This window comes from Periplaneta americana, chromosome 9 (genome assembly GCF_040183065.1).
Source record: "Periplaneta americana isolate PAMFEO1 chromosome 9, P.americana_PAMFEO1_priV1, whole genome shotgun sequence".
Lineage (NCBI taxonomy): Eukaryota > Metazoa > Arthropoda > Insecta > Blattodea > Blattidae > Periplaneta > Periplaneta americana.
In genome coordinates, this window is record NC_091125.1 from 169,190,351 (window position 1) to 169,216,705 (window position 26,355).

The 26,355-nt window shown below is 35.0% G+C and overlaps 1 protein-coding gene across 2 annotated transcripts in view; it reads right to left on the reverse strand.

Moving 5' to 3' along the window:
- acj6 (abnormal chemosensory protein 6) overlaps positions 1 to 26,355 on the reverse strand; it is a 318,513-nt gene that overhangs the window by 291,277 nt on the left and 881 nt on the right. The window lies entirely within an intron of this gene.

Consider the following 26,355-nt stretch of genomic DNA (forward strand, 5'->3'; position numbering starts at 1 on the left):
CGATCTGTAATAATAAAGTGATAATATAATAATAATAATAATAATATAATGAAAAAGGACAAGAAACCTTGTCAATGCGTAGCCTATGGGAACTGGGCCGCGTCCCTTGTAAAAAGCTGCGTGGCCACCCGTGCTACAAGCGCCACGCACTTCCTACTTGTTAATTGCTGGCAGCGATAGTTCCTCCCACACTGTGAATTGTTTATTGGGAATTGTCGCCCGGGGATGTTTATCTCCGATACAGAAATAGTGTCCGTCCGCATCCCGCACTTGAGAATGACTGACATGTTGTGCGTTGTGTAAACACTCAGGCAGCTGCCTTTCGAACCCAGGTCCTCCGTGCGCAGCGACATGGCAACTTTCACGCAGCACCTGTCAAAGAGGAAGTATTGGCCAAACAAATCGTGGCAGTTTGATGCATCGTTAGTACAAAAAAAAAAAAAAAAGTAAAATAAAATAATAGCTTGTCCATTTTTCACGATTAAGTTCCGGGTTAAAACACTGGAAATTTCAGATATCTTATGGTAGGTCTAAATACTGTGTTAGTGTGGTATTGTGGTCAAAGTCGTCGTGACTACACTTGCGTTATGGAATGCCCGCTGGTTCGAGTCCTCTTGGGAAAGAAATTTTCTCATGAAATTTCGGTAATGTGTGGGACCGGAGTCCACCAGCTTACTTACTTACTTACTTACTTACTTACTTACTTACTTACTTACTTACTGGCTTTTAAGGAACCCGGAGGTTCATTGCCGCCCTCACATTAAGCCCGCCATTGGTCCCTATCCTGAGCAAGATTAATCCATCATATCCCACCTCCCTCAAATCCATTTTAATATTATTTTCCCATCTACGTCTCGGCCTCCCTAAAGGTCCTTTTTCCCTCCGGCCTCCCAACTAACACACTATATGCATTTTTGGATTCGCCCATACGTGGTACATGTCCTGCCCATCTCAAACGTCTGGATTTAATGTTCCTAATTATGTCAGGTGAAGAATACTGCGTGCAGTTCTGTCTTGTGCAACTTTTTCCATTCTCCTGTAACTTCATCCTTCTTACCCCCAAATATTTTCGTAAGAACCTTATTCTCAAAAACCCTCAATCTCTGTTCCTCTCTCAAAGTGAGAGTCCAAGTTTCACAGCCATACAGAACAACCGGTCTGTGACATACATGTAAAAATTATTTTATTTTGTTCGTAGGGTTGCTTGACTCTGCCTGTTTCTTCGTTCCGCAGACGTCCCAAAATAAAATGCCATTTTTAACACTTGTGTCGTAAAAAAAACTATTTATAAGGCAAAATAAAGGATCAATTGTTTTAGTGTAAGAGATTCTTCTTAGAGAGCCAAATCGACAATTTAAATCCCCAAAGATTACAATTTTTATTATCACCAATGCAAAAATCGTGTACTTCCGTCGATAAGTTTACACTGCTTTTAGTAGTAACGTAATAGTTTTGCCGACCGCAGTACACGCGACGGGTAAACCGCGTAACTTCTATGTTGCGTGTAACCACGGCCATGGCTTTGAATACCGCAGAGGAAATAAATGATTTCCCGTCGTCAAATTTATGTTTTGTGTTGTTTTAGGTGGAGCACTGGCGTCGTGCTGACACCAATCAGGGGAATCCCATGCTGTGTCGTCTAGCGGTGAGTAGATATATAAAACAATTTGACATCGCATGTTGAAAGATAAGAGATAGTAGAGAAACAAACATGAGGTCATTGAAAAGACTGAATACTTTCAAAGTCGCTTATAGGTACGAAGTAACTGGAGAATGCATGTGGTACAGCAGCCACGACTATAGTCGCTGCTAGTGACCGGGCCGTACCGAGTCATGTGAAATAAAACAGAAGCGATATATTGCTGTGAAATTCGTAACTATATTAATTAAGAATTGATTGCATTATGTTTTATTAGTATAGTGGCGATTTTTTAAGCACTAAAAGAAAATACAGATTTTGAAAGATATTGAAATATGTTATTAGAGCGAAATGAAGGAGAAATATGTGGTCCAAAAAATTTCGTTGAAGTCGACGAAGACAAATGTGGAATAAATCTTTGCGAAAGCGGTAAATAATTCAAGGTCGCTTTGGCACTGTATTCTTTGTGTAGAAGAAGTAACTCGTATTGTACGAAATACTCGTAGCGGTCATAAATCAAATTGTAAGGGCCACGTATATTGCTCCGTGATGTTGGTAACATTGTGTACTTGGCTATCATCTTAATGGCACGGTCCAGCAACTAAACACCAATATTTTTCAGTGTGGCAGCTTATATTTTATTAAAAATAAATTTTTCGTGGAAATAGAAAATTTTATTCACTAAAGAATTAAATTTATTTTACACCTCAAACTTGTTATCCAGGTAGAATTGTAAATATTCTCAGGGAAAGAAAACTCTCTCTAGTAACACTAAGTGATGCAGGTTTGCATGTGCAGGATCAAAATCGTTGTTTTGAGAAGGAAATTTACGAAAAAGACGCAGTAATCTATACAAAAATAGCTTGAACCGCGCGATGTGGCTTAATACTAAAACACTGAATTTTCATTTGAGATATTGCTGGTTCAAATTCTGTGGTCGGCAGATCTGATTGCAATTTTTTGTGATTTCCAGATCTTAAAATAAATAGGAATTTAGTTATTTCAAAGATACATTCCAGATTCATTCCCATTTTCACTACAAACAACGATACAAATAATGATTCACAAAATCTCAATTCATCGTTGTGCACGGTGCATATGTCTGCAGACTACTCACATATGACCACTAGACGGCAATATAGAAAAAGCGGTTTACGAGGTGAACGTCGAAAACATGCCGATTGATGGTAAAAGATCGTAAGTAGACTTGTCTGTGGGTTGATCGGTAGGTGACAGTCTGAAGACATCACTCATGACACAACTAAGCCAAGAGATAAAGGAGTAGAATGGCCAGTTCCTTTCACTCTCCATTGCATACATCGTTGACTAGCTACATATTACACTAGTTAGACTTCAGTCGCATACAAACAATTTGTTTTTCCTCTGAAACATATCGTCAAGTGGGATGTACTGTCTGATAATAGGTATACTTACTTACTTTCTTACTGGCTTTTAAGGAACCCGGAGGTTCATTGCCGCGCTCACATAAGCCCGACATTGGTCCCTATCCTGAGCAAGATTAATCCATTCTCTATCATATCCCACCTCCCTCAAGTACATTTTAATATTATCTTCCCATCTACGTCTCGGCCTCCCTAAATGTCTTTTTCCCTCCGGTCTCCCAACTAACACTCTATATGCATTTCTGGATTCGTCCATACGTGCTACATGCCTTGCCCATCTCAAACGTCTGGATTTAATGTTCCTAATTATGTCAGGTGAAGAATACAATACGTGCAGTTCTGCGTTGTGTAACTTTCTCCATTCTCCTGTAACTTCATCCCTCTTAGCCCCAAATATTTTCCTTAGCATCTTATTCTCAAACACCCTTAACCTATGTTCCTCTCTCAAAGTGAGAGTCCAAGTTTCACAACCATAAAGAACAACCGGTAATATAAATGTTTTATAAATTGTCAGATTTTTTGACAGCAGACTGGATGACAAAAGCTTCTCAACCGAATAATAACAGGCATTTCCCATATTTATTCTGTGTTTAATTTCCTCCCGAGTATCATTTGTATTTGTTACTGTTGCTCCAAGATATTTGAACTTCTGCACCTCTTCAAAAGATAAATTTCCAATTTTTATATTTCCATTTCGTACAATATTCTCGTCACGAGACATAATCATATACTTTGTATTTTCGGGATTTACTTCCAAACCTATCTCTTTACTTTCTTCCAGTAAAATTCCCGTGTTTGTTGTGGTCGTGCCAGAGAATCAGTTCCATTCCGAGGCTTATTTGAAGGATTCGTAACAAGCTGTTTTTTTACGGTAATGTGTATAATGTAATATATTAAGAGTCGTGATTTATCTCAATTAACGCAATTATAACTAAATCTAAAGAAATGAAAGGTTTGAATATTTTATGTCTTACGTTTCGAAGTAAACGTTGCCAAAGCAACCGAACCGAAAAAAAATTGAAACAAATATGTGACATTAAACTCCATTCTTTTATAAATGACAACGTGTTTTCATACACGAGTAAGTTTTATTTTAACAAGTTAGCCGCGAATTTAAACGTCTCATGAAATCTCAGTTATTCTGTACATCATGTGAGGTAGTGAAAGTTGTTTAAAAAAAGTTTCGAGATTCGTTAGAAGGCCTTTCTATGGCAAATTCTAAGGATACAGCTGTTTTACTGTTTAGTGTTAAGTAGCCTACCTGTGTGTCTCTACTAGAATGACAAGTGACTCGATATTTTATGTCGCAAGCATATTTTAAAATTTTCAACCAATTTACTTCTTCAGTCTCAACCATGTCTCAACAATTCACTCCTGAGACATTATGAAACCAAAGAGGTTGGAAACATTTAGAATCAAATGGTAGCATCACAATCTTTAATTCCAATGCTGGAACTAATATTTTGTCGCAATTTTTGCTGTTTACAAGAGTCACTTCTAACGCAAGATTTTAGCGGTTTAGATGGCGTCCTGAAGACAAATCATGACAGTTGTATGTAGAGTTACATTTCAAGAATGCATGGATACAGGAAGCTCATTTTTGTCAACAGGCAGACAAGAGACGTTTTGAAAAATGAGCTCCTCAATTGTTTGTACACATCTGAAGTCTGATTATGTAATATGTTACCAGTCAGCGATGTATGGAATGGAGGGGGAAAACAACTGGCCACCATACCAATTATCTACTGGCTTAGTTGCCTTATCAGTGTTGTTATTGGTGTCACTTATAGGTTCAAACTTTTCCTCAGTCAGTTGACCAACAACAACATAAAAATTATAACAGATATTAAGTGTCACACATTCCACTGCATTATGCTAGAAATGGGTTATAGACACCAGAGTGCTGCATTGGAGTTAAATCGCTCGCTTGAACTCGATCGAGTGTCGCACCCTCGAGTGGGATACGATCGGTCGTGATACGCTCGTAATAAATAGAAGCACAGTAAAGGTCATCTCACCGACATGTCTTATCTTGTATGGAAGGCGACAGATAAGATACACATATGTTTTGCTCACACGGTAAAAATAAGGCTTTATTTTCTGCGTTTATGACAAACGTCTAATGGAACAGTCAATGGAACGTACCAAAACAGGAACATGAAGTTATAAATAAAATAGTATGAAAAACTTCGATATACAGTTATTATTGCTAATTAATAATTATTCAATATTTGATTTACCACATATATAATATGATAGGTCCATACATAGTGTTCCCCCTATATACTGCGACAATGTAGAAACGTTTTACAAAATATTATTGATGTAGCAGGAGATTAATAACAATATTAGTACAGAGATAACGTCACAGAAAATAGGCTATAATAAAACGAATAATCATGCTGCACAACTGTTACAGACGCAAAGATTGATACACTAATTATTAGAGATCATTATTATTATTATTATTATTATTATTATTATTATTATTATTACTACTAGAAGACTTGATACGGTTCTTGCATTATCGTGATTTTGTTCTCCGTTTGTAATAATTACATTTACATCCAATAACAACTATCAGATGTGGCAAAAACAAAATCACTCCTGTGTGAAAAAAAAAAAAAATACCTACAACATTTATATTACATTTTAAAGCAAGTTTTGTAGTTGTACTATGGAGAGGTTAGTTAAACACTGCAAAGTTTTGAAATGATAAACATCTATGATACGCTCGGCTTATACCGTTCGAGGATTTATCACTCGTGACAATTTTACCTATCATGCATGTGCGCTACCTATCGGATTATGCTATGAACTACTTGGCGCTCGAGCGAAAGCGTCCGATGCAGAACTCTGATAGACATTCAAAATATTTTTGAAATTTTTGAACTTGTGTAAATGTAGTATTTAAGCCATGTTACCCACAGAATATTGTTTGGTTATGTTGATAAGAAAAAAAGTTTTACATTTCACTATCCTCTCCCCTTAAGTTCTTTTTGCAATAAACATTTTCATGAGAAAAAAAAATAACCAATGTAAATACATAAAGACGGCACCAAAATTTTAAAAGAGTCAATGGGAAGCGTTTTTCGGAGATGATTCTCTATGTACCCGAGGAAAAAAAGAGGTCTGAAGCCTTTCATGCTGCATTAACAGGATGATTGCTGCTTAGAATTGTCAGTATAACAAGTTAAGTTTAAATACGAGTTCTGAGACAATAATTTCATTTCATAGCACAAAAATGTTATGATTAATGAAAATGCCTGGAATTAATAGCAATAACTGAAAAAAAATGTGAACCACTGTTTGCGAGTACAATGCTAGTCATTGAATCGAAGTTCACTGGTTGAAATCAGGCCAAAGTCAGAGATTGAAGTAAATTTAGGGCGTATAAAGGAACTGTGTCCTTAACAGAGCTCCTGGCCATTTTTCTCCCAAGTTAAACTTCGACACTGAATTTCATCTGCAGCTGATTATTATTAAAAGGAATTGATGTGAAACATTTACCAGAAATAATGGTGATAAATTGGATAAGTCAAGCGAAATATGAAACTATTGGCGAATCGTTGGCGGAAATATGTAACTAGAGCGTCAACTTTCACACCCGATTGTTGAAACGACGGCCTCTTACAACGCTATCACCACAGTCTAGTATATGCGGAATTGATAAAACAACGGTCAAATCCGCGTATAGTAATATTATGATGATCTGCCTATAACGGAAGAAATAAGTATGTAGACAACCTTTTCTGTTGTGGTTCAACTTTTCAAGTCAGGAACTTGGGCTACATTATGCTTCTCAGATGATCAAATAATTGTAGCACAGGACTTTGAAATTAAATATATTACAACCTGCAAAATCAACGAAGATACAATAAATTGAGTCTGGATGTTAATATTAAGGAAACGTAATACATGCTTGCAAATGAAGGCAAGATAAATTAATTATAGGAACATGACAACACATTCAATCTTTCCAAATTCTCTGGATGTAATGGTGGGCAAAGCTGTACAGAAAAATCCACGCAAAGTACGAGAGAAATATCGTTATTAGTCTGCTGGATGACCAAGGTATTTTAAAAAGAGAATGAGAATTGAATTTGTGACTGTATTATTCTTGTGACGAGAATATTGTACGAAATGGAAATATAAAAATTGGAAATTTATCTTTTGAAGAGGTGGAGAAGTTCAAATATCTGGGAGCAACAGTAACAAATATAAATGATACTCGGGAGGAAATTAAACGCAGAATAAATATGGGAAATGTCTGTTATTATTCGGTTGAGAAGCTTTTATCATCCAGTCTGCTGTCAAAAAATCTGAAAGTTAGAATTTATAAAACAGTTATATTACCGGTTGTTCTGTATGGTTGTGAAACTTGGACTCTCACTTTGAGAGAGGAACAGAGATTAAGAGTGTTTGAGAATAAGTTGCTTAGGAAAATATTTGGGGCTAAGAGAGATGAAGTTACAGGAGAATGGAGAAAGTTACACAACGCAGAACTGCACGCATTGTATTCTTCACCTGACATAATTAGGAACATTAAATCCAGACGTTTGAGATGGGCAGGGCATGTAGCACGTATGGGCGAATCCAGAAATGCATATAGAGTGTTAGTTGGGAGGCCGGAGGGAAAAATACCTTTGGGGAGGCCGAGACGTAGATGGGAAGATAATATTAAAATGGATTTGAGGGAGGTGGGATATGATGGTAGAGACTGGATTAATGTTGCTCAGAATAGGGACCAATGGCGTACTTATGTGAGGGCGGCAATGAACCTCCGGGTTCCTTAAAAGCCAGTAAGTAAGTAAGTATTATTGAAAGTAATGTAACATGCAACAGTGAAATTTGGTCACTGAAAGGAGAGTCAAAGAAAATCCTCAAGATGATGGAAATGGAATTTTAGAGAAGAATTGCATGAAGATCTAGAACAGAAAAAATGAGAAATTAGATAAATCGATGAATTGTGAAACAAAAAATAACATAGTAAAGAATAATAGAACGGAAAGCTACACTAGTACGGACATTTACATAGAATGGGGAGACGGAAAGATTACCAAATTAAACACAGAATAAATATGGGAAATGTCTGTTATTATTCGGTTGAGAAGCTTTTATCAACCAATCTGCTGTCAAAAAATCTGAAAGTTAGAATTTATGAAACAGTTATATTACCGGTTGTTCTTTATGGTTGTGAAACTTGGACTCTCACTTTGAGAGAGGAACAGAGATTAAGAGTGTTTTGAGAATAAGGTGCTTAGGAAAATATTTAGGGCTAAGAGGGATGAAGTTACAGGAGAATGGAGAAAGTTACACAACGCAGAACTGCACGCATTGTATTCTTCACCTGACATAATTAGGAACATTAAATCCAGACGTTTGGGATAGCAGGGCATGTAGCACGTATGGGCGAATTCAGAAATGCATATAGAGTGTTAGTTGGGAGGCCTGAGGGAAAACGACCTTTAGGGAGTCCGAGACGTAGATGGGAAGATAATATTAAAATGGATTTGAGGGAGGTGGGATATGATGGTAGAGACTGGATTAATCTTGCTCAGAATAGGGACCAATGGCGAACTTATGTGAGGGCGGCAATGAACCTCCGGGTTCCTTAAAAGCCAGTAAGTAAGTATTATTGAAAGTAATGTAACATGCAGCAGTGAAATTTGGTCATTGAAAGGAGAGTCAAAGAAAATCCTCAAGGTGATGGAAATGGAATTTTAGAGAAGAATTGCATGAAGATCTAGAACAGAGAAAATGATAAATTAGATAAATCGATTAATTGTGAAATAAAAAATGACATAGTAAAGAATAATAGAACGGAAAGCTACACTAGTACGGAGATTTACATAGAATGGGGAGACGGAAAGATTACCAAAACAGGTTTAGAATACGAAGAGGAAGAATATCACCGGTCATAATGTACGTTCAAGCTTATGTCGTCAATCCATATCAAAAGACAACCTAATATAGAAACATATCATCTGTTATGAACGACATCCACAACAACTTTGAGAAATCGGGTCTCAAGGCATAATCTTAATTTATACATTATGACGTATATACATCCTTTGGACTGTGAAAAGGCGTGTAGTATCGAGAAAACAAGAACATGGGCACAAACAAATCAGATAGTATAGATCAAAGACTGTAAGCATCTCTTCACATAATATATCATATAGATTTCAGTTTTATTATTTCACTACCCGTACCCGTGCGCTCCGCTGCACCCGTTAGAAATAAATATAAAGTAATTACATAATTAAAATAGGACATTTGATCCAGGGAACATTCGTGTTTGATATAAGGATAAATCGTTTATTATGTTACTTAATTTAAATTGTATTTGCATAATTAAAATGCGATCATTTTGATCCAGAGACCACTCATTTGGTCATAAAAATTATTTTAGGAAATACAGGAAACGAATGTGCAGAATAGCCTACCAAGTTTTCTGTGCATAAGAAACTATTTTAATCTTACCTGTCCTCGATTCACTCAGAAGTTACTGTAATAACATTATAGCATTATGTCCATCTAGAGAAACTACACTTTCCAATGGTGAATTAATAATTAATTATAGAAATCGGTTAATTTAGCTTCTGATATTACTTCATACAAACACAGAAACATTATCTGTAGGCTATGTTTCATAGCTTTGGATTGTTGCTGTCCAAGGCCCCTTATAGACGAAGTCATTTGTTTTTTAATTCATTACACGGCCTTAGATGGCAGTTATTTTAATTTTAAAACTCATTCATCTCATTAAATATCAGTCCTATCAAAATTTTTCAAGGACTAAAACTTATCGCAAATTATTTTTAAATAAACTTTTGTTATGTAACATTTTTCACAAAAATCAATAATAAGCGAGATATTTCGATTTATTTAATTCAGGCCGCCTTATAACCCCCCTTTTAAATGTATTTTGAATGCCATATAGCCTAAAATCTAAGTTACAACGAACTTAATTTATATTCCAATTTTCATCGAAATCGGTTCAGCCATTATCGCGTGAAAAGGTAACAAACATACAGACAGACAGACAGACAGACATACAAACAAAAGTTTCAAAAAAGGGATTTTCGGTCTCAGGGTGGTTAATTGTATATATTAGGACCAATTATTTTTGGAAAATCGAAAATTACCAGAAACATTTCGGCTACAGATTTATTATTAGTATAGATTAGCGAAGACCTGCAATTTTGTATATGTACATGCATTGTAATCACACGTGTGTTTTTAATCAATTGACAGTAAGGGTATATTTACACAAGAAAAGAGGTATATTGATGTCCTAAATTATGTTATTATGTTTTTATGCTCATTAATGTATATTGTATTTTGACTGTAGAGACATATGTACTTATTAAAAATGAATTGCAAAATAGAAAAGAAAGAGACTGAGGATAAAGTGGAATAAGAGAAGGAGGTTTACGAGAAAATCAAAGAAAGAATAGCGGTTGGGATTCTGAAGACGACATAGAATTTTATAGCCCGATATTTTTTTTGTGGGTTATTTTACGACGCTTTATCAACAGCTTAGGTTATTTAGCGTCTGAATGAGATGACGGTGACAATGCCGGTGAAATGAGTCCGGGATCCAACATCGAAAGTTACCTAGCATTTGCTCATATTGGGTTGAGGGAAAACCCCGGAAAAACCTCAACCTGGTAACTTGCCCCGACCGGGAATCGAACTCGGGCCACCTGGTTTCGCGGCTAGACGCGCTAACCGTTACTCCACAGATGTGAACAGTCCGATATTACATATATACGTTGTATTGAAATATTATCTTATTTTTTTCTGCTCTTCCATTTCTTTACAACACAGTGTCATCCATATCATCCATTGAGAAGAAATACCGAAACTTCTGGAGCAACGTGTGTATAAATATTTCTATAAGGCAAGTAACTGATACAATAATTATTTGGAGGCGTCTGAAATGAGCGGAACAAAGACTGCCATCCCGCAAGTACTGGAAGAAACAAATGATGTGCGAAACTTCTAGTGCATCATTGATTTCACGCCATAACGTAAATAATCTACATCTTGTTGCAACACGTCTTTTCCCAGTAATTCACTCACAATCAACCCATTAATTAAGAGAGACGATCAACTTCTGCATGAAATACTTTCTGAAGCACTTCTGAAAGTTCCTTGCAATAAATAGTACTGTGAGAAACGTAACCGATGGAAATATATAGGCCTGCATGCGGTACGAACATGTCAAAGGAAGAACAAGAAGAGTGTACCGGAGGTAATGACCGTGTTATGCACCGGAAGGAAGAATCGATGTGGAGAACCTTGACGCATTATTGACAAAGTAGCTAGTGCGTAGACTTTTCTTGCCAGAAAATTGGGTTAAAATACGAAAGAATCTACTTTTCCTTGCAGCGCTTCTGTTTCGTCATAATCCACTCACATCCAATTGATCCAATCCAGAGAAACAGTCAATATCTTCATAATATCATATTTATGAGACCCTTTGTCACTCAGCAGTTCGAAAAGTAACAAATTAAAATACGTAGATATGGTACCAACATCTGAAAGGAATGAATATGAAGCATTTACCGGAGATAATGAAGTGTGCACCGGAAGAAAGAATCGATGTAGGGAACTTTGGCACATTATTGACAGAGTAGCTAGTGCGTAGACTTTTATTGACAGAAACTTGGGTTAAAATACGAAAGAATCTACTTTTCGTCGTAATCCACTCACATCCAAATGATCCAATCCAGAAAAACAGTCAATATCTTCATAATGTCATATATCAAACGCTTTGTCGCTCAGCAGTTCGAAAAGTAACAAATTAAAATATGTAGATATGGTACCAACATCTGAAAGGAATGAATATGAAGCATTTACCGGAGATAATCAAGTGTGCACCGGAAGAAAGAATCGATGTAGGGAACTTTGGCGCATTATTGACAGAGTAGCTAGTGCGTAGACTTTTCTTGCCAGAAACATGGGTTAAAATACGAAAGAATCTACTTTTCGTTGTAATCCACTCACATCCAATTGATCCAATCCAGAAAAACAGTCAATATCTTCATAATATCATATTTATGAGACCCTTTGTCACTCAGCATTTGGAAAAGTAACAAATTAAAATACGTAGATATGGTACCAACATCTGAAAGGAATGAATATTAAGCATTTACCGGAGATAATGAAGTGTGCACTGGAAGAAAGAATCGATGTAGGGAACTTTGGCGCATTATTGAGAAAGCAGCCGGTGAGTAGACTTTTCTGGCCTGGAAGTTGGATTAAAATACTAAGAGATCTACTTTTTCTTACAGCACTATAATTTTTTTTCGTAACTTACATCCAATTCATCCAGTTAAGAGAACGAGTTAACTTATGTACGGTATATTTAAGGGACTCAGCACTTCCAGTTTCTTGCTAGATAAGTACCGCTGGAAAAGTAACAAATTAAAACACGTAGATATGGTAGGAACATCTGAAAGGAATGATTAAGAAGCATTTATAGGAGATAATCATGTTTGCACAGGAAGAAATAGTCGATTTAGATAACTCTTTTTCTTACAGCACTTTCATTTTTTTAATAACTTTCTCGCATCCAATTCATCCAACGAAGAAAAGCGGTTAATGTCTGCATAATATCATATTTATGGGACTCTTAAGAACTTTGAGTTTCTTGCAAGAAAAGTCCCGTGGGGAAAGGAAGAAATTAAAATATATAGGCTATGTTTCGTACAAACATTTTAAAGGAAGGAATGGAAGCATTTACAGGAGATAATGATGATGTGTGCACCGGAAGGAAGAATTCATGTGGGGAACCTTAACGCGTTATTTTCAAGTAGTCAGTGCATATACTTTTGTTACCAGAAAGTTGTGTTAATACTAACGAATTTACTTTTCTTTCCTGCATTGCCATTTTTCTGTAATTCGCTCCATTAAATTCAGCCAACCAAGAGGGTAGTTAACGTCTACATAATACTTAAGGAACTTTTAGCAGTTTGAGTTCCTTGCAAGGGAAGTCCTGTGGGGAAGTAGAATTAAAATACGTTGCTATCGTACAAACATCTGAAAGAAACGAATGAGAAACGTTTACCGGAGATAATGATGATGTGTGGACCAGGTGAAAGAATAGATGTGGGAGACCTTGAGCAGTAGTAACAAAGTAGCTAGTCGTAGACAAAATGGGGTTCAAATCCTTCTCTTACAGCACATCCCTGTCTTCGTAGTTCTCTCTATCCGGGTTATCCGTGCAAGTAAAATGAGTAACTTACGGAGAGTTTTAGTTCCAGAACGTTGCCACTGTATATACTTGCAAGACAAGATCTCATGGGAAAAGTAACCAATTTAAGTTGGTAGAAATTCCATCAGCCAATGGAAAGAACGAGTGACAAGCTTTCATCGAAGATTATGATTCTATGTACAACGAAAGGAATAAATTATGTTTGTCATTAACACAGCGGTGACCAAAACTCGAGCTGCAGTGATTACATGCGACAGACAGCCTATGAAGTAAGGAGACGGAGGAAAGGTACTTGGCGTGAAAACTGCAACCAGTGGTGGTTCCTGTACTAACATCTTGATCAATCCCGCGGATAAAAATCTCAAGCTTTGCTGTATCAGTAATGTCACTGCTGCCATCAAGAGCCAGTGAATAATATAAGTTTCTTCTTGCTTCTTTTTTTAACTTCCTCTTGAATATAATCAGGAATTTTCTAAATTTTTCTCTCGATACTTGGTCGAGAAATTCGTAGTTTTTCAAAATTAAAAACTTCTCATGGACAAGTTATTTAAGCTGTGTTAATCATTACTCTTATGAGAAATTTTGTTCTATTGAAAGGCTTTAGAGCACGAGATATTTCAAACCCCATTAGATAGCTGACTTCCTTACATTTATTTATGGCATCTTTCTCTTCCTGGCTATGATTTAAGACATGTCAATTCCTGGTGTTTAACAGTTCGTTGGAACATAATATTGAATCGGTTTTTCTACAATACAATGAATGACTAATAAACAGCTACCCTCATCTAAAGATTAAGAAGATTAAAATTGAGGTAAAGCCTAATAATTGTATCCTTCTAGGAAGAAGATGTGAAAATATCAATATTCATGCACGTACTGTACAGAAGAATTATAGAAACACATACTTAGTGGTCAGTAATAATAATAATAATAATAATAATAATAATAATAATAAATTACTCAGCGTGGCAATTGTTTCTATGTACTCCTAATTGAACCGTTGTGCAAAGTAAACACATTACATTTTGTCCGACAGAACAACAAAAAATTTCTTCTCATTCTTTACGAAACCACATTTTTACTGCTTGTAGAGACAGAGTTTGTAGACCGCCACTGCTTGCCTTCAGTACGTGAATGAAACACACATCAGTGTACAGGAAACTCCTCGTACCCGTTTGATTGTCTGTGATTACACGATGTAATCACGACACCCGTTTTGGTCACCGCTGCATTAACAGAATGAATTTTATTGTGCGTCGAATCAACTCGCCAGAAGCTTGGACTCAAGTGCTTCTTCTTGCAGCTCACAGTGTTAATAGCTTACTATTATCCAGTTCACTTACCCAGGAACAATACATAAATTTTGTATCCGTCTACAATTTTTGCTGACTCTTAACATTGCAAGTTTATTTCCTACTAGTCATGTAAACAATAGAAATAAATATCTTACTGGAACGATTCGGAAGCATTTTTCGGAGGTAATGATACTGTGTATTACGGAAGGAACAAATCAGATACTTTGGCGCATTGCTATTAGAATATCTAATCGTCGATATGTTTGTCAGAGAGCTGAGATGTAATTCTGATGAATCTATTTCTCCATGTAGGATTTTTCTCTCTCTGTAATTCACCCCAATTCTGTGCAGTCGTGCGAGAAAAACAGAGTATAATTTCTGCATATATTTCTCGGATATTTAACACACTGAGTTTTCAGCAATAAATTGTGTCGTGGTACCATTCGAACATGTATGAATGGTACAAACATTTGAAGATAGAGATAGAGAATTCTGTACTGTATTTTGATTAAACAAAAACCTAATGAAAATTATCAAACTCAAAGCGCGATATTTCCTAGTTTACGTAAATGGATGAACTACTTTTCTTCCCTCCTATACCTAGTAAAGTGATTTGTTTGTATATTACACCAGTATCATCGAACTACAGTCGTGGAAAGAGGTAGCAAACGGTGTTTCCGGTTCTTAATCGTTGATCTAAAGGTATAGCCAGGTTAATATTAGAAATGTTAGTAAAAATAAAATGATGTCCCTGTATAATATATACAGAAAAACTTTAGCTCGCCCCTGAAAGAGTAGAACTCGTGCTCAGGGGTGGATTCCTGAATTGAAATTCATAAGTGTACAATACAATTTGTTTCATGTCTGCTATGCAATTCGAATATATAAATTTAAATTTACAATTTTTCAATTTTTATAAAATCCATACATAACTTTTTAAATTTAATACTAGAACTATTAGAATTGACAAGATTAGGATATTTAAATATAAATTTGTCATATATTCTTGGGCCTAAATTACTACTACGATTAAATACTGTAATAGTGTTGCATTTTGGTTCAAACAATCTTAAAGAATTCACACCATTTTTTTTCCATAACTATGAGATAAATTTCCATAACTTTGAAGATAAAGAATGATAATAATTTATCGGAGATAATGATGCTGCTTACACCGGAAGAGGTCGAGAGTTTTGCTCATTAACAGAATGGCAGGTGCGTTGACCTCTTGCACCATAAAGGTGGTTTTAAATATTTGTGAATCCATTTGCCCTTGCACTCACATTCTTAATGGCTTACTGTTGTCCGGTTATCACAATTAGGATTAACAAGTAAATTCAGTAGCATATCATATCACTGATTAACTTTTGAACTTCTTTACTGTGTTAATTTTTAGGAAATTATCTGTCTGACTAGTTTCGGAGTGTTATCCTTCATTGTCCGAAGAATACTGAAGATCCCGCCCTATCTTCTGGTTCACTAGGCTTTGGACAATGAAGATCGTCACTTCGAAACTAGTCAGCCAGGCAATTTCCTAAAAATTAATACAATAAAGAAGTTGTAAACTTAATCAGTGATATTACTGTTAGTGTTAAAGGTGTATATAGAACAATGAAGCATATCATATTCCTGGTACTCTTGACATTGCATTTTTTAAGGAACAAGTAATCAATGCAAATAAATATGAATATAGGCCTATGTAAAGAAAGATTGAGAAAAATATACCGGAGGTAGTGATGCTGTGTGCGACGGAAGGAACAGATGATGGCCATTGTAGTATATTTGTGGATCAGTTAACGTCATTAGCTCTTAGCAATAAATTGTCCCTTGGTACAGCTAACCAACGGAATACTTATAATGGGACCAACATTAGAAAAGAACATGCAAGGATTATTTATCAAATGCGATCATTGTGCGTATATCGGAAGGCGTCAAGCTGTGTTACCATCATTAACAGACGACTTTTTATTCCAGAAAGTTTACTGAATATGCTAATTCGCTTCTTCTCGCAGAAAATAGGCCTAAAGTCTCTCGTGGCTCCGACTTAAAGAACGTAGAACTTTACACTCTTTGTCTTTACTCTTTCGAATTCTGCACACTTCAACACCAAATTACCTTTCGTCTCGTTTCTCTTATCTATACTCTAACCACGATGTAAATACCAGATCACTTATCTGTGGCACGCTAAGTATACCTCTTCATAGAACATCTTGTTATTCATCATCTTTTACAATATCCACCTCGCGTCAATGGAATTCCTTGTCACAAAGTATTAGGGGCTGCAAGACAATAAACACCTTTAAGAACAGCTTAAAAGATAACCTTATTAGCATTTCACTCCAATCATACTGATTTAAACTATCACTGACTACATTGTTACTTTTTTCTTTAGACATCATCCTGATTGTGCTGTATTTTAATTGTCTCGTAATAATCTCTTTCTATTATCTAATATTATTTGAAATATATTAACATTCTATGTATTTTAGTTTAATTCTGCTACACAGTATATTTCAGTGTTTAATTAATAGTTCATAGTATTTTGTTGTTTAATTTGTAAATAACTTTTGTAAACATGTAACTCTCATCTCAATCAAATTGTTGGATTCTTTGTAAGTTCATGCATATGTATATACACTTTTTGCTGGTTGAGTGGAAGAGAAGGCCTTACGGCCTTAACTCTGCCAGCTAAAATAAATCATTATTATTATTATTATTATTATTATTATTATTATTATTATTATTATATGTTTTAGAGAATTTACTGTTATTCAATTTATTATGTGGGAAGAAATGGTAATTTGTGTAGAATTTCATACTTTCTTACGCTTTTAAGTGTTCATGTACAGCATTGAGAGCCAAAAAAAAGTTATTAAATATACTTTTCTCTTTAGTTGAGAGAAAATATTTAAAAAATACAACCATTACTTCTCGATTTATGAGGAGGAAGTATCTTTCAGCACTTCACATCTTCGATAAATTTATCGCTCATTTCCCGTAACATATTTTCTAAAACCGTTTCCCTGGTAACTCGTACGATTTTTTTAGATAATTCAGAGGGACACTATACTGAAATTATTAACTTTCATGTTTTAAAGCTAAATTCAGAAATCTTTCATCACTGGTGTATCTGTTTAATAATAACACATGTACAAAATTTCACCCATCTAAGGTAAATGGATTGCATTTTATTAGTATCTTAATAAAATATTGTATCGCTTTATATAAAAAATCTCTTGCACCACAATTTACATTATTTTTAACTGATGTTTAATAATTTGTTTCTTTATATACATTGGAACAAACATTACTATTAGGTTTTTCTGTACTGTGAATCGGTAAATTACTAGAATTTTTTTATGATTGTTAATATTCTTATTTTGTATTCTTTTATAATAAAAATTCTAGTAATATACTGATTAATTTTACACCAAAACCCTATAGTAATTTAAGAATAATTAAATTGTTGGGCAAGGGACTTTTTATACAAAGCGATTCAATATTTTAATAAAATATTAATAAAATACCACAGGTGGATGAAATTTTGTACATTTGTCATTATTAACCAAATATACCAGTGATCAAAATTTGGTGAATCTAACTTAAGCAGTTTGATAGTTATTGATTTCAATATTGTGAACACTTAAAAAATATAGAACTCGGAAATTTCAGAATAGTGTCCCCTTAATCAAATTTTGAAAGCATGCATATTTCATAGACAAGAACAAAATTGACCTCTAATACTTACTAGTTCTTATTTTATAAACTTTTAATTAAAATGGTGAACATTTTTAGTTTATTGAGGAAAAAACTTAGAACATTTTTGTTTCATTTCTGCATCGGCATGATGTAGGTCAATTTTGTTAAAGCATTAATTGTAAGTGAAATGAAATAAAATGTTTAAAATTGTATCAAATATTTGGGAAACGATTTTTTCCTAACGTAGACTTACTTACTTACTTACTGGCTTTTAAGGACCTTGGAGGTTCATTGCCGCCCTCACATAAGCCCGCCATTGGTCCCTATCATGAGGAAGATTAATCCAGTCTCTACCATCATATCCCACCTCCCTCAGATTCATTTTAATATTATCTTCCCATCTACGTCTCGGCCTCCCCAAAGGTCGTTTCCCCTCTGGCTTCCCAACTAACACTCTATATGCATTTCTGGATTCGCCCATACGTGCTACATGCCCTGCCCATCTCAAACGTCTGGATTTAATGTTCCTAATTATGTCAGGTGAAGAATACAATGCGTGCAGCTCTGCGTTGTGTAACTTTCTCCATTCTCCTGTAACTTCATCCCTCTTAGCCACAAATATTTTCCTAAGAACCTTATTCTCAAAAACCCTCACTCTCTGTTCCTCTCTCAAAGTGAGAGTCCAAGTTTCACAGCCATACAGAACAACCGGTAATATAATTGTTTTATAAATTCTAACTTTCAGATTTTTTTGACAGCAGACTAGATGACAAAAGCTTCTCAACCGAATAATAACATGCATTTCCCATATTTATTCTGCGTTTAATTTCCTCCCGAGTATCATTTATATTTGTTACTGTTGCTCCAAGATATTTGAATTTTTCCACCTCTTCGAAGGATAAATCTCCAATTTGTATAGTTCCATTTCGTACAATTCTGGTCACGAGACATAATCATATACTTAGTCTTTTCGGGATTTACATTCAACCCTATCCTTTTACTTGCTTCAAGTAGAATTTTCGCGTTGTCCCTAATCGTTTGTGGATTTTCTCCTAACATATTCACCTAAAGTAGACTGCGCTTGCCAATTTAATGAATCGCAAACCGTTAAAGGTAAATTTATTTTTAATTATAATATTTTTAAAGATGTAGAAGAATTGTGTAAACATTACATAACATTTCAGATTGAAAGGAGTTCAGGTTAGGAAGTAATCGTTTTTTTAATATTACTAAATTTAGATAAGGCAATGGTGTATAGGTTGGTTGCGTCTCTTCTGATAGCTCTACTAGACGGGCTGATATCATCATAATTGATCGGCAGAAGGATAAGGGTGTCATTCTTGATCCCACAATCCGTTTTGAGATGCATGAGCAACAGCCACAAGAGGTGTGTCGTGAAAAACAAGTCATATATGAGCCTTGTTGTCAGCATCTCGGAGCTCAATACCACATCACACATTGGACAGTTTTTGGGCTCATGTTCGGTGCCCGTGGCACGATCCCACGTGAAACTTTAAATCAACTTAATATAAAATTTCTGATGCAACGATTGATGCCATAGGATCTCACGTGTTAAAATCATACTTAGCTATAATTAGTAATCATTTGTACCCAACAAAATTTTTATTGTAAATGATTTCCTACGTTTTCTTATCTTAATGTTTTTTCTTTTTCTTTCCAAGTGTCACAAAATTGTTTTGTTTACTTATTATTCTTTATGAATTGATTAGTAGGCCGATCTATCGAACCCTTATTTAGGGCGGTTTTTGTTTCTACAAATTATCTATCCCGCGTGAAAAGTGACCAGTGAAAATGTCTAGAGACGGTGCCAGCGTTTCAAAAGAACAAAAAGCATTTACCGAAGGCGGCCAGTCTACGAAGACCGGAAGAAACGAGCTCCGTAGTAAGTGCGACGCTCCGGCCGGAGAGCGCGATGAAAGCGCGGAGTACTTTATTGGACGTGAGATCTGGAGAAGGGGCCGCGACATGCCGCGCCGGGCGGGAACCGAGTGCGAGGCCGCCGAGCTCTGTCACCTAGGCCGTCCTCGATATTGATTTACCCGCACAGCCGATCTAATTTGTGACACGGCATTTCATGACTTGCTCCACACCGCCAAGATGCGAACCGGCTGCAACAGGCAACACGGAGAGCGAAATATCCAGCAAATAAGACGTAATCCAGGAATTTAGATGCTTTTCTAACTAAAACATATATAAAACATTCATTATGAAACCAAATTGAACTCGAACCATTCATACTAGCAGGTGGTGTCGGCTTATTGAGTTGCGGAAATTCAAATATGGCTTATATGCTGTCCTGGCTCCATCTAGAAGATCGTAGGAAAATCCACTGTCTTTCCCTTCTCTTTCACATATTGCATTTCTCCACTCCTGTCTATCTTGCGTCTCGTTTTCAAAATTTATCCACCCATCATAACCTAGACACACGATCACAACACTCCTCAATATTATCCATTCCCTCCCACCGAACATCCTCATATTCATCTTCTTTCACTGTGGCTGTTCCTCGGCTTTGTAATTCCCTACCGAGTAATGTCAGGGACTGTCAGACATCAAACCAATTTAAGAATAGGCTAACGAAATATTTTTCTAACAATTATTGCCAACAATAATAGCTGTTTCAGGTTTCTCAATGTTTAATGGTTATATATATAATAGATAAATATCTAAATTATGTCATTATTATTATTATTATTATTATTATTATTATTATTATTATTACTATTATTATTATTATTGTTGTTATTATTATTATTACCCTACTAATATTATTATTATTATTATTATTATTATTATCATTATTATTATAACTATTTCTTACCAGTGTTTATTATTGTCACACTAACATTAGTTATCCAATTTTCATTATTTACTTTCATGTTGTTTTATGATCTAGATATTAATGTAATAACTATGTAAGCAAATGTATTTAATTAGAATTAGAGTCTGGCTGGGCGGAAGAGAAGGCCTACTGGCCTTAGCTCTGCCAGATTAAATAAATAAATTATTATTATATTAAAAAATGAAAACACTTCAGGGTCTGAATGACCAACATTTATTCCTCAGAGTATATATTACCCACTATATTGAGAGATAAATTAAATAATTTTAAATTGTGTTGGATATAAAGCAATTGAAAATCCCGAATACCATCAGTCACTGTTAACGAGTTCTTCAGGACACGAAAATCTAAATATTTAAATACGATTCTGAATAAAATAATTTTAAAGTTTATACAAACGTCATTCAGCAGAAATTTTGGACCCAAAATAGATAATGTATTAATTAGAGCTTACCCTGAGCTAAGTACACTTAACACACATAGATTTAAGAAACAAATCAGATTAATTATTTAATTGTTTAAGCTAATTGAGTTAAAAATTGATATCTTATATTTATGTACTTTTGTATTTTCTATTTCTATATAGACCCTATTATTACATGCTGTATGTATTTTACCATTTACTAATGTTATTGTGCTCAATGAACTCTCTTAATTTTGTGATATATTTTGTATAACTGATCTGAACTGCGCCCGAGCACGAGCTTCTGCTCTTTCGGGCTGCAATGCCTAATGTAGCTCAAGTGTAAAGTATTAAATAAATAAATTCAATTCAATTCAATTCAATGTGAAAAGTTCCTCAGAACACTGGTATAAAGACTGCCTGCCACATCATAACTTTGCATAATTGAAAAACGTTTAATAATGACTTGCAATAAATAGTTACAACTCTGCATAAACATTCTTGTAACGAGTTTCTTAGAGCGCCTAAATGTAGACTACCCGCTAAATTTAGTTCTTGGCAACAATAAAATAAATGATCCTGGATTCTGTACAAGGATCATGCACTGCAGTAAGTTCTTCAGAACGCCCGAATTTTGACTACCAGTCACATTAAAATTGTACGTAATTAAAATGTTTAATTGTAATTCGAAATAAATAGTTTTAGAATACGAAACAAACTTCTTTCGTTGTAATCAGTTCTTCAGAATGCTCAAATATAGACTAAACGAGGCATTATAAAGTTGCGAAACTGAAAACGTTTAATTGTGATTAAAAATTAAACATTATCAGACATAATTACAATAAGTTTTTCAGAACGCCATAATCTAGATTTCCCACCTGATAAAACTTCACGAAATTGAAAACACATAATTATGATTTTAAATTTATGACAGGCTCGAATAAACATTATCCAATATAGAAAGTTCTTCATGACCCTGATTATAGAATGCACATTACTACAAATGTTAAACATTTTGAAAAACAGACAATTAGGGACTAACTATAAAGAACATTCGTTACAACAAGTAATTAAGAACGCACGAATCTGTACTCTTCATTGAAGTAAATAATAATAATAATAATAATAATAATAATAATAATTTCCACGAAATAAAACTGTTGGCTGAGGTCTGGAAATATAGCGTATCAATATTATTCTCATATTTAAATGTAATACACTTTGGTAATACAATATATCAATCATTCTTATTTAGAGAGAATATCATCGAAATGATAGCCGTCCAAATCTTGGATTTAAAATATCGGAATCCTAATCAATTCAAATGACCAGAAAAGAAAATGTAAATTAATGTTAAAAAATACATAATGAAATTTTAAAACAGAATATTCTGCGGCAAGATTTGGTAGCTATCAAAACGATAATAATTTATTGAAAATAAATAATATACATTGGATTAGAGAATTGTTACAAATATGAATACGTACCTCATGTTGAAAAATGAAAGTTTACGCATAAAACGCTTCTAGCGAATTTACTTTTAAAATTTGGTGAATAAATTGTAGATATCCCAGGTTATGCACAACTACTGCGAATATCTACTTAGTTTATATCCTAACGAAAAATTAAAAACTTCAGCAGTCGAAGCAGAAGTGTAGTCGACGAAGTTTTAAAAATGTTACTTGAAGCATTTCCCCAACGTTATACCTGAATCTGACGTAAAAATGAATAGAAGTGACGGATTTTAATGCGTATACTTTCCGTTTTTAACAAAATTGAATTCCATTATAAATTATTTTATAGTAGCGCCTGTTTGTATACTACCCCTTTCCCTCAGTCTTTAATGCAACTTAAAATTCTATCCGAAATAAAATTGTGAACAACTTCCGTACGGAGGGGATTTGGCTATTACCAAGTAAGGAAGATAAAAACGTGTTGATTGTGATTCAAAATATGAGAAAAATTATAAAAAAAAACATAAGAAACACCTGCGAAATATTGTACGTTGTGTTATAAACGTCACCTGTATCAAATCAATCGATTCTACTCGATTTGTAATGTCAAAAATGATTTAAATCAATATGGAGACAATTGGCGGAAGATGTAAACAAAGATCGTGCAATATATTGTACGTTTCAATAAACTTTAAGCTTGAAGCTGTAAGATTCTTTCATTTAATCAATAAATAATTTTATTTAAGATGTTGGATGAATATCGAAATAACATATACCGTAATATCTAATTGAAGTTAAAACTCTATATTAGTTGGATATATAGTTTTCGACTACTTGAACATTGCGGCTTCCCCAAAATGTTCTCTTCTACGCACGGAATTTAAGATTTTGGTTGTGATACAATATAAAATAACTTACAATTACAGGAGGTTGAAATTACTTTTCAGTACCGTTGTTAGCAAAAGCCTCGGCAGCTGTTTCGCGTGTTAGATCCGTCAGAACGCCTGTGTGCAGTCTACCTGCACAGTAAATTTGCGCGGAATTCAGTTTCAAGCTACAGTAAGTATAAAACACTAATAAATGTTTAAAATCGAAATACATATCTGCATAATTCCTATAAAAAATCAGGAATTATAACTAAGATTTTCAGATCGAGTTCGTTTAGGGTCACGCAGAACACAGCTCACCATGCGTTAGTTAATTTACAGCATATAACCCTGAATAGAAGTAGAAAAGAGTGTGGCATACAACGTGTATGTTATATTCTCTAAATACTTATTCTCTAAATCATGTTGAAAATAAAACTGAAGACACTTCAGCATAACAAAAATTTGCAAACATCAATTAAGCTAAAATTCAAAATGAAATAAAAAAAAACAATTCTCAAGAAGTTGAAAAGTCTTCTACAAACTCTGTACAACAAAATCTACATAGTAAGATATGAATAACTTATGTAGGACGCATGACTGTAGTTACCTGCGTTAATAATGCATTCTGGGAGTTTTAAAAATAAACAAATGAAGCCACAAACTAGCTTCATCCATTAAGATATCCCATAAAAGCGGTATTGTAAACACTTTTAGGTAAATTATGTATTACAAAATGTCTTCATCAAAAGATATGTGCAGTGTTTAATGTGTTTTAAGTATCGAAACGTGATGCAAACTCAGAATAAAGCATAAGAAAATCGATAAAACTTCAAAATTTGAATATATAATAATATTTCTAGGTTAGTTTTTAAGTATCTCAGCAGCCTATATTTTTATTACCTGTATCGTTGAAATATATGTCTATAAACTTTAAAATTATATTCTGTTCTAAATTGCGGAACTCAAAACCTAGCATCGTTGCTAATATTCATAGGGTAGATTTTGATCAACAAATAAGACTTGGAGGATTTGAAATTATTTTTAAACTCCTAGCGCAGATGATGATTAGGTGTCTTGTGATTGGTACCCGAGCATAAAGCCGAATTTTCACATCCTGTGGATGGGATTGCAACAAGACACCGGATATGCTACTCAAAGAGCAGAACAGAAACAAGATTCTATTAAATTTTGCGCCCAGTGAGCGAGTGCAAGATCCAAGTCCTAATCCTAATCCTAATGAATGAGACAATGACAAAACACTGAGTTTGGCGCGCAGTGGCTAGGATCGAATACAGTAAAGGTAGAAATTCTCGTGTCCATCAAACGATACCGTAGTAAGATATTAATTTTGGCGCCCAGCGAGAGAGACAGAAAAAAATGCCCAGTGAATGAGACTATAGCAAGAGACTCAACTTGGCGCCCATCGGGTGGATTCGAAGAGTAAAACCGTAACAATGCATTAAATTTAGCGCCCAGAAAGTGGGGTCGAAGGAAGATAAAACGAATCTGGCTGCCCAGTAAGTCAGATTACAGAAAGATATTAAATTTAAAGTCCAGCAAGTGGATCGAAGCAAGGTAAATAAACCTGATGCCCAGTAAGTGAGAATTCAGCAACACATTAAATCTGATCTCTAGCGAGTGGGATAGAGGCCAGATTAAACAAGATTTGGTGACAAGTGATTGAGACGATAGCAAGATATTGAATCTGGCGCCCAGCAAGTCAGATTATAGCAAGATATTAAATTCAGCGTCCAGCAAGTGGGTCGAAGCAAAGTAAATAAACCTGATACCCAGTAAGTGAGAATTCAGCAAGACATTAAATCTGATCTCTAGCGAGTGGGATCGAGGCCAGATTAAACAAAATTTGGTGACAAGTGAGTGAGACATTGAATCTGGCGCCCAGAACGTCAGATTATAGCAAGATATTAAATTCAGCGTCCAGCAATTGGTTCGAAGCAAAGTAAATAAACCTGATACCCAGTAAGTGAGAATTCAGCAACACATTAAATCTGATCTCTAGCGAGTGGGATCGAGGCCAGATTAAACAAAATTTGGTGACAAGTGAGTGAGACATTGAATCTGGCGCCCAGAACGTCAGATTATAGCAAGATATTAAATTCAGCGTCCAGCAATTGGTTCGAAGCAAAGTAAATAAACCTGATACCCAGTAAGTGAGAATTCAGCAACACATTAAATCTGATCTCTAGCGAGTGGGATCGAGGCCAGATTAAACAAAATTTGGTGACAAGTGAGTGAGACATTGAATCTGGCGCCCAGAACGTCAGATTATAGCAAGATATTAAATTCAGCGTCCAGCAATTGGTTCGAAGCAAAGTAAATAAACCTGATACCCAGTAAGTGAGAATTCAGCAACACATTAAATCTGATCTCTAGCGAGTGGGATCGAGGCCAGATTAAACAAAATTTGGTGACAAGTGAGTGAGACGATAGCAAGACATTGAATCTGGCGCCCAGCAAGTCAGATTATAGCAAGATATTAAA